Source organism: Trichechus manatus, unplaced genomic scaffold (genome assembly GCF_000243295.1).
Source record: "Trichechus manatus latirostris isolate Lorelei unplaced genomic scaffold, TriManLat1.0 scaffold00169, whole genome shotgun sequence".
In the NCBI taxonomy this organism is placed as follows: Eukaryota; Metazoa; Chordata; class Mammalia; order Sirenia; family Trichechidae; genus Trichechus; species Trichechus manatus.
In genome coordinates this window covers 5,054,016-5,065,679 of record NW_004444105.1, presented here as the reverse complement: position 1 = coordinate 5,065,679, position 11,664 = coordinate 5,054,016, and positions in this window count along the sequence as shown.

The window sequence follows — 11,664 nt, the reverse complement described above, 5'->3', positions numbered from 1 at the left end:
AAAAAAAAAAAAAAGAAAAGAAAAGAAACAGAACCCATACCTCACACCATACATAATAACTAATTCAAAATGGATCGAACAACTAAATATAAAACCAAAAACTATAAAGATCATGGAAGAAAAAATAGGACCAATCTTAGGGGCCCTAATATATGGCATAAAAAGCATACAAACCATAATTAAAAATACACAAACTCAGGAAGATAAGCTGGATAAATGAGATCTCCTAAAAATTAAACACTTGTGCTCGTCAAAAGATTTCACCAAAAGAGTAAAAAGAGAATCTACAGACTGGGAAAAAAAATTTTGGCTATGACATATCCAACAAGGTCTAATCTCTAAAATCTATAGGAAAACCCAATACATCCACAATAAAAAGATAAATAATCCAATTAAAAAGTGGGCAAAGGATATTAACAGACAATTCACCAAAGAGGACATTCAGGTGGCTAACAGACACATGAGGAAATGCTCGCAGTCACTAGCCGTTAGAGAAATGCAAATCAAAACTACAGTGAGGTACTATCTCACTCCAACATCGCTGGCACAAATCAAAAAAACAGAAAATAACAAATGTTGAAGAGGCTGTGGAGAGATTGGAACTCTTATGCACTGCTGGTGGGAATGTAAAATGGTACAACTACTTTGGAAAATGATATGGCGCTTCCTTAAAAAGCTAGAAATAGAAATACCATATGATCCAGCAATCCCACTCATAGGAATATATCCTAGAGAAATAACAGCTGTCACATGAATAGACATATGCACACCCATGTTCATTGCAGCATTATTCTTAATAGCAAAAAGATGGAAACAAGCTAAGTGCCAATGGATAAACAAAATATGGTACATACACACAATGGAATGCTATGCAACAATAAAGAACAATGATGAATCTGTGAAACATCACACATGAATTAATCTGGAAGGCATTATGGTGAGTGAAATAAGTCAATCACAAAAGGACAAATACTGAATGACACTACTATTATAAAAACCCACAAAAAGTCTTCCACACAGAAAGAAACAATCTTTGATGGTTACGAGGGAGGGAAGGGGTGAAGAGGGAAAAACACTAACTAGATAGTAGATAAGAGGTAACTTTAATGAAGGGTAAGAGTACACAATACTGGGGAAGTCAGCACAACTTGACAATCGTGAAGTTATAGAAGCTTCACAGATGCATCCAAATGCCCTGAGAGACTGAGCTACTGGGCTGAGGGCTGGGGACGATGATCTCAGGGGACATCTAGCTCAACTGGCATAACACAGTCTATAAAGAAAATGTTCTACATCTGACTGTGGTGAGTAGTGACTGGGGTCTACTCAGTCTGCAAGCAGCCATCTAAGATATATCTACTGGTCCTATCCAGGCTGGATCAAAGGACAGTGAAGAAGACCAAAGACATCATGCACCACAACTACCACAACTTTCACCAGACTGAGTCCAGCACAACTAGATGGTTACCACCACTGACTGCTCTGGCAGGGATCACAATAAAGGGTCCCGGACAGAGTGGGAGAAAAATGTAAAACAAAATTCAAATTCACAAAAAAAATAAAATAAAATAAAGACCAGGCTTGCTGGTCTGACAGAGACTGGAGAAACCCCACTAGTATGGCCCCTGGACACCCTTTTAACTCAGTACTGAAGTCATTCCTGAGGTTCACCCTTCAGCCAAAGACTAGACAGGTCTATAGGGCCAAAAATAACACATGGGAGGCTCGTGCGTCATAGCTCAATCATGTATATAAGACTAATGGGCACATCAGCCCAAAAACCAAAGATGAGAAGGCAGGAAGAGACAGGAAAGCTGGGTGAATGGAAGCAGGGAAACTGGGGTGGAGAAGGGGAGAGTGTTTACATATCGAGGGGTTGGCAACCAATGTCACAAAACAATTTGAGTATTAACTGTTTAATGGGAAACTAATTTGCTAAGTAAACTTTCACCTAAATCACAATAACCAAAAAAAAAAAAAAGTAACTTTGAGGAATAAGGTGCGCCTGACCCAAGCCATAGTGTTTTCAATTGCCTTATATGCATGTGAAATCTGGACAGTGAGTAAAGAAGACCAAAGAATTGATGCCTTTGAATCATGGTGTTGATGAAGAATATTGAGTATACCATGGACTGCCAGAAGAACTAACAAATCTGTCTTGGAAGAAGCACAGCCAGAATGTTCCTTAGAAGCAAGGATGGAAAGACTTTGTCTCAAGTACTTTGGACATATTATCAGGAGGGACCAGTCTCTGGAGAAGGACATCATGCTTGGTAAAGTAGAGGGTCAGTGAAAAAGAGGAAGACGCTCAACGAGATGGATTAACACAGTGGTTGTAACAATGGGGTCAAACATAGCAACCTTTGTGAGGATGGTGCAGGACCAGGCAATGCTTCCTTGTGTTGTACCTAGCATCACATGAGTCAGAACCAACTCGATGACCTAACAACAACAACAGCCACATTTTGTTTATCCATTCATCTGTTCATGGACATTTCAGTATTTTCCATGTACAAACGCATATTCCATTCAGGAAATGAATTAATTCTTTTAACAATTTTAATATAATTTATCTTTATCCCCATGTATGTGACAAACTCTGAATCTACCAAAATGTCCCTGGTTCACCTGCTGCATCCCCACCTTGCCCCCCTTAGCCATGAATCCAGATTTACTCTGGATTGTCAGTTCTGTTCCATTGGTCCATGTGTCTGTTGTTGTACAAGTACCAGGCTCTTTTGACTACCATAGCTGTAGAGTAGGTTCTGAGGTCAGGTAGTGCAAAGCCTCCTACTTCATTCTTCTTCAATAGTGCCTTACTTATCTGGGGCCTCTTTCATTTCCATATACAGTTAATGATTAGTTTTCCATCTTGTTAGAGAATGCTTATGGTATTTGGACCGGGATTGCGCTGTATCTGTAGATTGCTTTGGGTAGAATTCACATTTTCACAATATTGAGTTTTTCTATCCATGAGCATTGTATGTTTTTCCATTTATGTAGGCCTTTTTGAGTTTCTTGCAACAGTGTTTTATAGTTTCTTTGTACGGGCCTTTTACATCCCTAGTTAGATTTATTCTTGAGTATTTTATTCTTCCAGGGGCTATTATAAATGGTATTGCTTTCCTGATTTCCTTTCTGTGGTTCTCTTTATTGATTTATAGGAATCCAACTGATTTTTTTGTATGTTTATCTTATATCCTGCCACTCTGCTGAATCTTTCTACTAGTTCCAGTAGTTTTCTTCTGGAGTCTTTAGGGTTCTCTATGTATAGTATCATATCATCCGCAAATAGGGAGTTATACCTCTTTCTTACCAATTCAGATGACCTTTATTTCTTTTTCTTGCCTTATTGCTGTAGCTAGGACAATGTTAAATAGGAGTGGTGATAAAGAGCATCCTTGTCTGGTTCCTGTTCTCAGGGGGAATATTTTCAACCTCTCTCTGTTAAGAATGATGTTGGCTGTTTGTTTTGTATTGATGTCCCTTATGACATTGAGGAATTTCCTTTTTATTCCTATCTTATTGAGAGTTTTTATCAGGAATGGGTGTTGGACTTTATCGAATGCCTTTTCTGTATTTAGACCATCATGTGATTCTTTGTCTTTGTTTTATTTATATGGTGGATCGTGTTGATTGATATTCTAATGCTGAACATTCTATGCATACCTGTTATGAATTCACTTGGTCAGGGTGGTTTTCTTTTTAACGATATTGAATTCTATTAGCTAGAATTTTGTTGAGAATTTTTGCATCTGTGTTCATGAGAGATATTGGTCTGTAATTTTCATTTTTTGTGGTGTCTTTCTTGGTTTTGGTATCAGGATTATGCTGGCTTTATAGAATGAATTTGGATGTAGCCCTTCCTTTTCTATGTTCTAAAATAATTAGCGTAGTGCTGGTTCGAGCTCTTTGAATGTTTGGTAGAATTCTCCAGTGAAGCCCTCTGGGCCAGGGCTTTTTTTGTTTTGGGGAGTTTTTTTAAAATTACCTTTTCAATCCCTTGTCTTGTTATGCATCTGTTCAGATTTTCTACCTCTGTTTGTGCTAGTTTAGGTAGGTAAAGTGTTTCTAAAAATTTTTCCGTTTCCTCTGGGTTTTCAAATTTGTCGGAGTATAGTTTTTCATAGTAGTCTGTTATGATCCTTTTTATTTCAGTCAGGTCTGTTGTAATATCACCATTTCATTTCTTATTTGGTTTATTTGCACCCTCTCCTGTTTTTCTTTTGTCAATTTGGGCAATGATTTGTTGATTTTGTTGATCCTTTCAAAGAACCAACTTTTGGTTTTGTTGATTCTTTTCATTGTTTTTCTATTCTCTTTTTCATTTATTTCTGCTCTGACTGTTATTATTTCATTTCTCCTGTTGGCTGTGGGTTCTTTTTCTGTTCTCTATTTGTTCGAATTGTATGGCTAGTGTTTTTCTTTTTTTCCCTTTCTTTTTTTTAGATGTGTGCATCTTTTGCTATAAATTGGCCTCTGAGCACTGCCTTTTCTGTGCTTCTAAGGTTTTGGTATTATATGTTTTCATTCTCATTTGAGTCTAGGAATTTTTTTATTCTGTCTTTGATTTTTTCTATTACCAAGTGATTTTCAAGCAAGGTGTTAGTCAGTTTCCACGTACTTTATTTTATTTGCTCTTTCTGTTATTAATTTCTACTTTTATGGTGTTATGATCTGAGAAGATGCTTTGTACTATCTCAACGTTTTAGAGTTTGTTGAGGGTTGCTTTGTGGCCTAAGATGTGGGCTATTCTGGAGAACGTTCCATGTATGTTGGAAAAGAATGTGTACTTTGCTGATGTTGGGTGGAGTGTTTTATATATGTCTATGAGGTTAACTTGGTTGACTGTGGCCTTTAGGTCTTCTGTATCTTAGTTGAGTTTCTTTCTAGATATTCTGTCCTTTACTGAAAGTGGTGTGTTGAAGTCTCCTACTATTATTGTGGAACTGCCAGCTTCTCTTTTCAGTGCTGTTAGAGTTTGTTTTATGTATCTTGGAGCCTTGTCATCAGGTACATAGATATTTATTATGGTTATGTCTTCATGATGGATTGTCCCTTTAATCATTATATAATGTCCTTTCTTGTCTTTTATGGTGGATTTTTGCCTCCAAAACTATTTTATCTTGAGTTTACTATTGCCACTCCTGCTCTTTTTTGATCACTGTTTGCTTGATGTTTTTTTCCATCCTTTAATTCTTAATACATTTATGTCTTTGTTTCTAGAATGTGTCTCTTGGAGACAACATATTGATGGGTCCTGTTTTTTCATCTGTTCTGTCACTCTCTGTGTCTTTATGGGTGCGTTTAAGCCATTTATATTCAGTGTGATTATCGATAGGTGTGAGTTTATTGCTGTCGTTTTGTAGTGCTTTTTTTTTTGTGGTGCTGACATTTTCTTTGTTCTTCTTACTCTCCTGTGCTGAATTCATTGTGCTTGTGGATTTTTTCTTTCATCTTTGTAGATTTGTGTTTACTGAGATTTTGTGTTTTTCTTCTTTATTTTGATGAGTAGGTTTGTTAACTTTCTTTGTGGTTAACTTGAAATTTACCCCATCTTCCTAAGTTTAAACTAGTCTTTTATTACTTGATATCACTTTGCTTTCCTCTCCATTTGAAAGTTCTATACCTCCACCATTTATTCCCTCTTTTATTGTTCGGACATTGTTGTCATTTACAGATTACCCTCTCTGGTTCCCTGTTGTAAATTTTTCAGTTTTGTTTTACCCTTGAGAATCCATTATCTAGGTTGGTATATGGCTGATTATGTCCTATGTCATAGATTCAGGTTATTGTCTGATGTTGTTGGTTCTCTAACTGAAGGACTCCCTTTAATACTTCTTGTAAATTTGTTTTGGTTTTTACATACTCCCTTAATTTTTGTTTATCTGGAAATGTCCTAATTTTGTCATCATATTTGAGTGAGAGTTTTGTAGGATATATTATTGTTGGTTGGCATTTTTTTTGTTTCAAGGTTTTATATATGTCATCCCATTGCCTTCTTGCCTGCATTGTTTCTGCTGAGTAACCAGAGCTTAGTCTTATTGTCTCCCCTTTGAATGTGAGTTTTAGTTTTTCTTGAGGGGCTCTCAGGCTTCTTTCTTTGTCTTTTGTTTCAGCGAGTGTGATTATGATATGTCTTGGTGACTTTCTCTTGGGGCCTATCCTATATGGGGTTCATTGAGCTTCTTGGATGGCCAGTTTTTCATCCTTCAAGATATTAGGAAACTTTTCTGTTAGTAAATCTTCAGTGATCCTCTCTGTGTTTTCTGTTTTCTCTCCCTGTTCTAGAACTTTGATCACACATAAATTTTTGGCCTTGATTGTATCCCACATCATTCTCAGGGTTTCTTCATTTTTTTTCATTGTTTTCTCTGATTTTTCCTCAAACAAAGTGGTATCCAAGGATATGTCTTCAATTTCACTCTCCTGTCTTCCCTTTTTATTCAAATTTGCTCCTAAAACCTTCTACTGCACTGTCCATTTCTGAATTTTTGTTGTTTTATCTTTTGGATTTCGGATTTCTGTGTTTGTATGATTTCTAGTTGTTTATTTATTTTGACATATTTTCCTGAAAACTTCCATTGCTTTGTCTGTGTTTTCCCTGATATTGTCTGTATGTTTCATGATTTTGTCTATTTTTTCCTTACTTTTGTCTGCATTTTCCTTCATCTTTGTCTTGGATTGAATTGTGTCCCCCCAAAATATCTGTCAACTTGGCTGGGTCATGATGCCCAGTATTGTATGATTGTGTACAATTTTGAATCTGATGTGATTTCCTTTTCTGTTGTAAATTCAATCACTATGGTCTAATATAGCAACAGTTATACTGATGAGGCATACAAAATTGGACAGGGTCTTAAGCCAATCTCTTTTGAGACATAAAAGAGAGAAACAAGCAGAGACACATGGGAACCTCATACCACCAAGAAAGCAGTGCCAGGAGTAGAGCACATCCTTTGGATCTGAGGTTCCTGCACTGAGATGCTCCCAGACCAAGGGAAGATGGATGACATGGACCTTCCTCCAGAGCCAACAGAGAGAGAAGGCCTTTCCCTGGAGCAAATGCCCTGAATTTGGACTTGTAGCCTACTAGACTGTGAGAGAATAAATTTCTCTTTGTTAAAGCCATCCACTACCGAGACTGTGGTGCTCTTCTAACAGATACCTAAAATGTGTCAGTGAAATGTGAATGGATGAAGGAGTGACAGTGGCAGAGGACCAGCAGCAGCAGAGAACTAGCAGTTGCAGAACTAGGAGACCAGCATAAGACATCGCTGGAGCCGACCCACGAAGCAAGAGAGCTGAGTGCCTGTGTGCACGAGGATTCTTGGTGAAGTGGGTTGCCTCTGAGCACGTATTGGTGGAGCTACTGAGCTTTGGAACAATTACCCCAGCAGGGCAGATGTGGGCATGAGGCCTAAGGGTCGAGAGGTCACAGGAAATAGAAGCTGAAGAGACAAGGAACACAAGAAGCTGAGCTGCCTCAGTCTCAAAAGGTATGGCTATGACCTCAGGGGCCATACCTCGTTTATGTGTTTTGCTGACTTGCTTGGTATCTGTTATCCCTTCTTCTCTTCCAGTTTCTCCCATTTGTAATGGAAATGTCTAGCTTGTGCCTGTTCTGCCATTGTACCTTTGGAAGCAGATAACTTATATTCCAGATTTCACAGATGAAGAGGAACTTTTGGATTTTGGACTTGGAGTTAAGACTTTTGCTGTGATATGAATTTTTGGGGGCCAGAGAGTGGAGTGTCAGGGATTGAATTGTGTCCCCCAAAATATCCGTCAGCTTGGCTGGGTCATGATTCTCGTATTGTATAATTGTGTATCATTTTGTAATCTGATGTGATTTCCTTGTGTGTCGTAAATTCAATCACTATGATCTAATATAGCAGCAGTTACACTGATGAGGCATACAAGATTGGACAGTGTCTTAAGCCAATCTCTTTTGAGACATTAAAGAGAGAAGTGAACGGAGACACATGGGAACCTCATACCACCAAAAAAGCAGTACCAGGAGCAGAGCGCATCCTTTGGACCTGAGGTTCCCACGCACAGAAGCTCCCAGACCAAAGAAAGACTGATGACATGGACTTTCCTCCAGAGCTGACAGAGAGAGAAAGAGTTCTCCTGGATCTGATGTCCTGAATTTGGACTTGTAGCCTACTGGACTGTGAGAAAATACATTTCTTTTTGTTAAAACCATCCACTTGTGGGATTTCTGTTAGAGCAGCACTAGATGACTGAGACAATGACTAAGACAATCTTTTTCCTAACCTCTTGGAAAGCCCTGAATATTAGACTTCTGAAATCCCTGTCAGGTAGTTCCAATGTGTTTTCTTCTACTAGAAGGTCATCTGGTATTTTATTTTGGTTGCTTTCTGGAGCTATCCTGTCTTGTTTTTTACAAGTTTTGATATTGTCTCCTGTCTGGGACATTCAGGAATTATTTTCTTTGTTTATTGATTGTAGATTTATTTGTTTCATCCTGCTTTTTTGTTTTATTTGGATATGTCTGAGCAGGTGGGCTGGACATGTTTTGTTGCCTGCTTGTCTGTGGGCACTATACTTCTCACCACCTTGTCCAGATGGGCAGGGCCGGTCACTCAACTATGGTGCAGCAGGGCTGGTCTAGTGGGGGGAACGGCAGGGATAAGTCTTTTGTGGCACAAACTGGGGCCGACAGGGCAGAGTGGGACAGCAGTGCAGGGTTGGGTCCAGAGGTCAGGGGGTCTTGCACCAGTGCTGCTCAGGGGCACAGTGCTCAGCATGTAGTGCAGATAGGCAGGATGGAACGGAGAGGATATGATGTGTGGAGCTAAGTGGGTGAGATAAAGGAGAAAAACAGAAGCAAAAAAAAAAAAAAAAGCAAAAACTGAAGGAAAAAAGCAAATAAAATGGGGTCATGGTAGGATTCAGCAGATGCAGGCAGGGCAGACCTGGCAAGTCCATGTTCTGGTGGCTCTCTAGCTGAGTGGTGTGGCTTGGCCTCTTGAGAAGTGGTGTGGGCAACGCACAGAGCTAGGTTGGTGGGAAAAAGGAAAGGAAAGAAGGGAAAGAGAAAGGAGAAACAAACAAACAAAACAAAATAAAAAAGTAAATATGGTGTTGGAGAAGCTGGCTGTTGGGAGTGAGGCGGAATTGGGGTGGTGACAAGCTGATGTCTCTCTCTCCAGGTGGCACGGTATGGCCCGTCAGGAAGGGGAGGAGGCAGCTCAGGGCCTAGGTGGGAGGGAGAAGGAAAAGGGAAAATAAGAAAGACAAAGAAAAATAAAAAATACAGCGTTGAGGGACCTGGCCTGTGGGGATGGTACAGACCCAGGAAGGCCATGTGCCAGAGGCTCTCTAGCCAAGTGGTACAGCACAGCCATTCAAGAAGGTGAGGGGCAGCGCACAGGGCTAGGTGGGTGAGAGAAAGGAAAGGAAGGAACAGAGAGAGATGAAACAACAACAAAGAGAAAAAGAAAAACAAACAAAATGGTGCTGAGAGAGCCAGGAAGGCCGTGTGCCAGTGACTCTCTAGCTGAACAGTGTAGCATGATCCTTCAAGAAGGGGCAGGGGCAGCACACAGGGCTAGGTGGGTAGGAGCAAGGAAAGGAAGAAAGGGAGAGAGACAAGAAACAGGAAAAAAAGAACAAACTAAAAAAATATGGAACTGACAGAGCCAGTTGGTGGAGGTAGCACAGACCTGGGGAGGCTGTGTGCTGGTGGCTGTCTAGCTGAGCAGTGTGGTAAGGCCCTTTGAGAAGGAGCAGGGACAGTGCACTGGGCTAGGAGGGCAGGAGACAGCAAAGGAAGGAAGGGATAGAGAGAAAAGAAACGAAACCAAAAATATGGTACTGAAGGAGCCAGCCAGTGGGGGAAGCACAGACCTGGGGATGCTGTGTGCCAGTGGCTCTCTATCCAAGTGGTGCAACACTGCCCTTCAAGAAGGGATGGGGTTAGCTCAAGGGGCTACGTGGTTGGGAGAAAGGAAAGGAGGGGAGGGAGAGAGAGAAGAAACCAAAAAAAATGGTACCGAGAGAGCCTGCCAGTGGGGGTGGCACTGACCTGGGTAGGCCATGTGCTGGTGGTTCTCTAGCTGAGCAGTGTGGCAAGCCTGTCAAGAAGGGGCAGGGACAGCACAAGGGGCTAGCTGGGTGGGAGAAAGGAAAGGAAGGAAGGAAGAGAGAAAGAGAAACAAAAAAAGTAAAAACAAAACAAAAAAAAGGCATCGAAGGAGCTGGCTGGTGGGGGCAAGGTAAACCCAGGGAGCAGTGACCCGGTGTTTCTCCAGCCAAGCCACCGTGGCCTGATGGAAAGCTGTGGACGCTGAGTAGAGGGAAGAAGGGTGGGGGGTGAGAAAGCATGTATCCCTGGTTACCGGGTACTCTGTCTCCCATTGGGTGCTCTGTGAAGTTGCCCTCCCGTACTCCCTGCTTCCTTGGTGGCTGTAATCCAAGACAGTGAACGCATGCCACATTAACTGGTAGGGGACCTCCACTTTGAAGCCCTTCTTGTTCTCTGTTCTCTGGCAGTTTCTTATTCCTTTTGGTGCTTGATCAAGTTCTTTACCCCTTCATTTGATGTTTAGGGTTCCAGGATTGACGTTTTTATCTGTTTTACTTAGTTTTTCAAGTCTTTGCTGCAGAGGGACAGCATGTTGCTTCTGTCTATAGTGTCATGTTGACTCTGCCCTTCTCATGGCGATTTTGGCATTTCAACTTCACTTAACATGTTGGGAGATAATCTAGTATCCCTGCATACCTTTTAAGAAAAGAGTATTGGCAGTGTTGTCGAAGGATATTTGCAAAGCTGCTCTGGGCAGGGAGAAGATTTGTTTACACCTCCCTCTCTCCATCCCAAGACATTCCAGTAATATACTATCTCTCCTGAGGGAAAAAGGTCAGGTTTGTTAGCAGTCCCTGTGTGAGATCAGGAGTTACTGCACTGTGAAAGAGATCCCTGTGTGTGCAGTATTCACCAGTCCCACTCTGTGTTGCACCCACGGAATCAGGGGTAGGGGGCAAGATGAACCAATGAGTAAATGAACTGTCTGGAGCCATTATACTCACTGTTTGCTCATTGATCAGATGCATGGGAGTGTGTGAGTTGACCAAGCTGTTGCTGGCCACTTAGGGACTGCTTGACTACTTGACAAGCATGGATCGTTGCTTTTTCTGTTTCTAGGCGCCATCCTATGATGCTGAGTAGGTATCAGTGGAGCTTCTAGACTAAGACAGACTAGAAAGAAAGGCTTGGAAATCTACTTCCAAAAATTAGCCAGTGAAAACCCTATGGATCACAACTGTCTGCTCATCAACCAATCTTGGGGATGGTGCAAGACTAGGCAGCTTTTCATTCAGCTGTGCACGGAGTCACCATGAGCCAGAGGTCAACTTGACAGCAGCTAACAACAATAACAACAAGGACCCATCCTAGCAGGGAGTCTACACCCTTTCTGCAGCCTGTGATAGGATGCTAAAATTCAGTATCTCAGGAGAGTATTCCCCAGATAATATATCCTTCCCTTTCTATTTTATGTTCTGTCCACTTTGACCAGACACCCTCAGAGTCCCTTGAGGAATCCCCCAGTACATGCTGGCTAAATCTCACAGCTCCTTTATAACAACTGAATCTAGTTACAGACCTATGGCCAGAAGAAGAAGTGGGGGCAGATC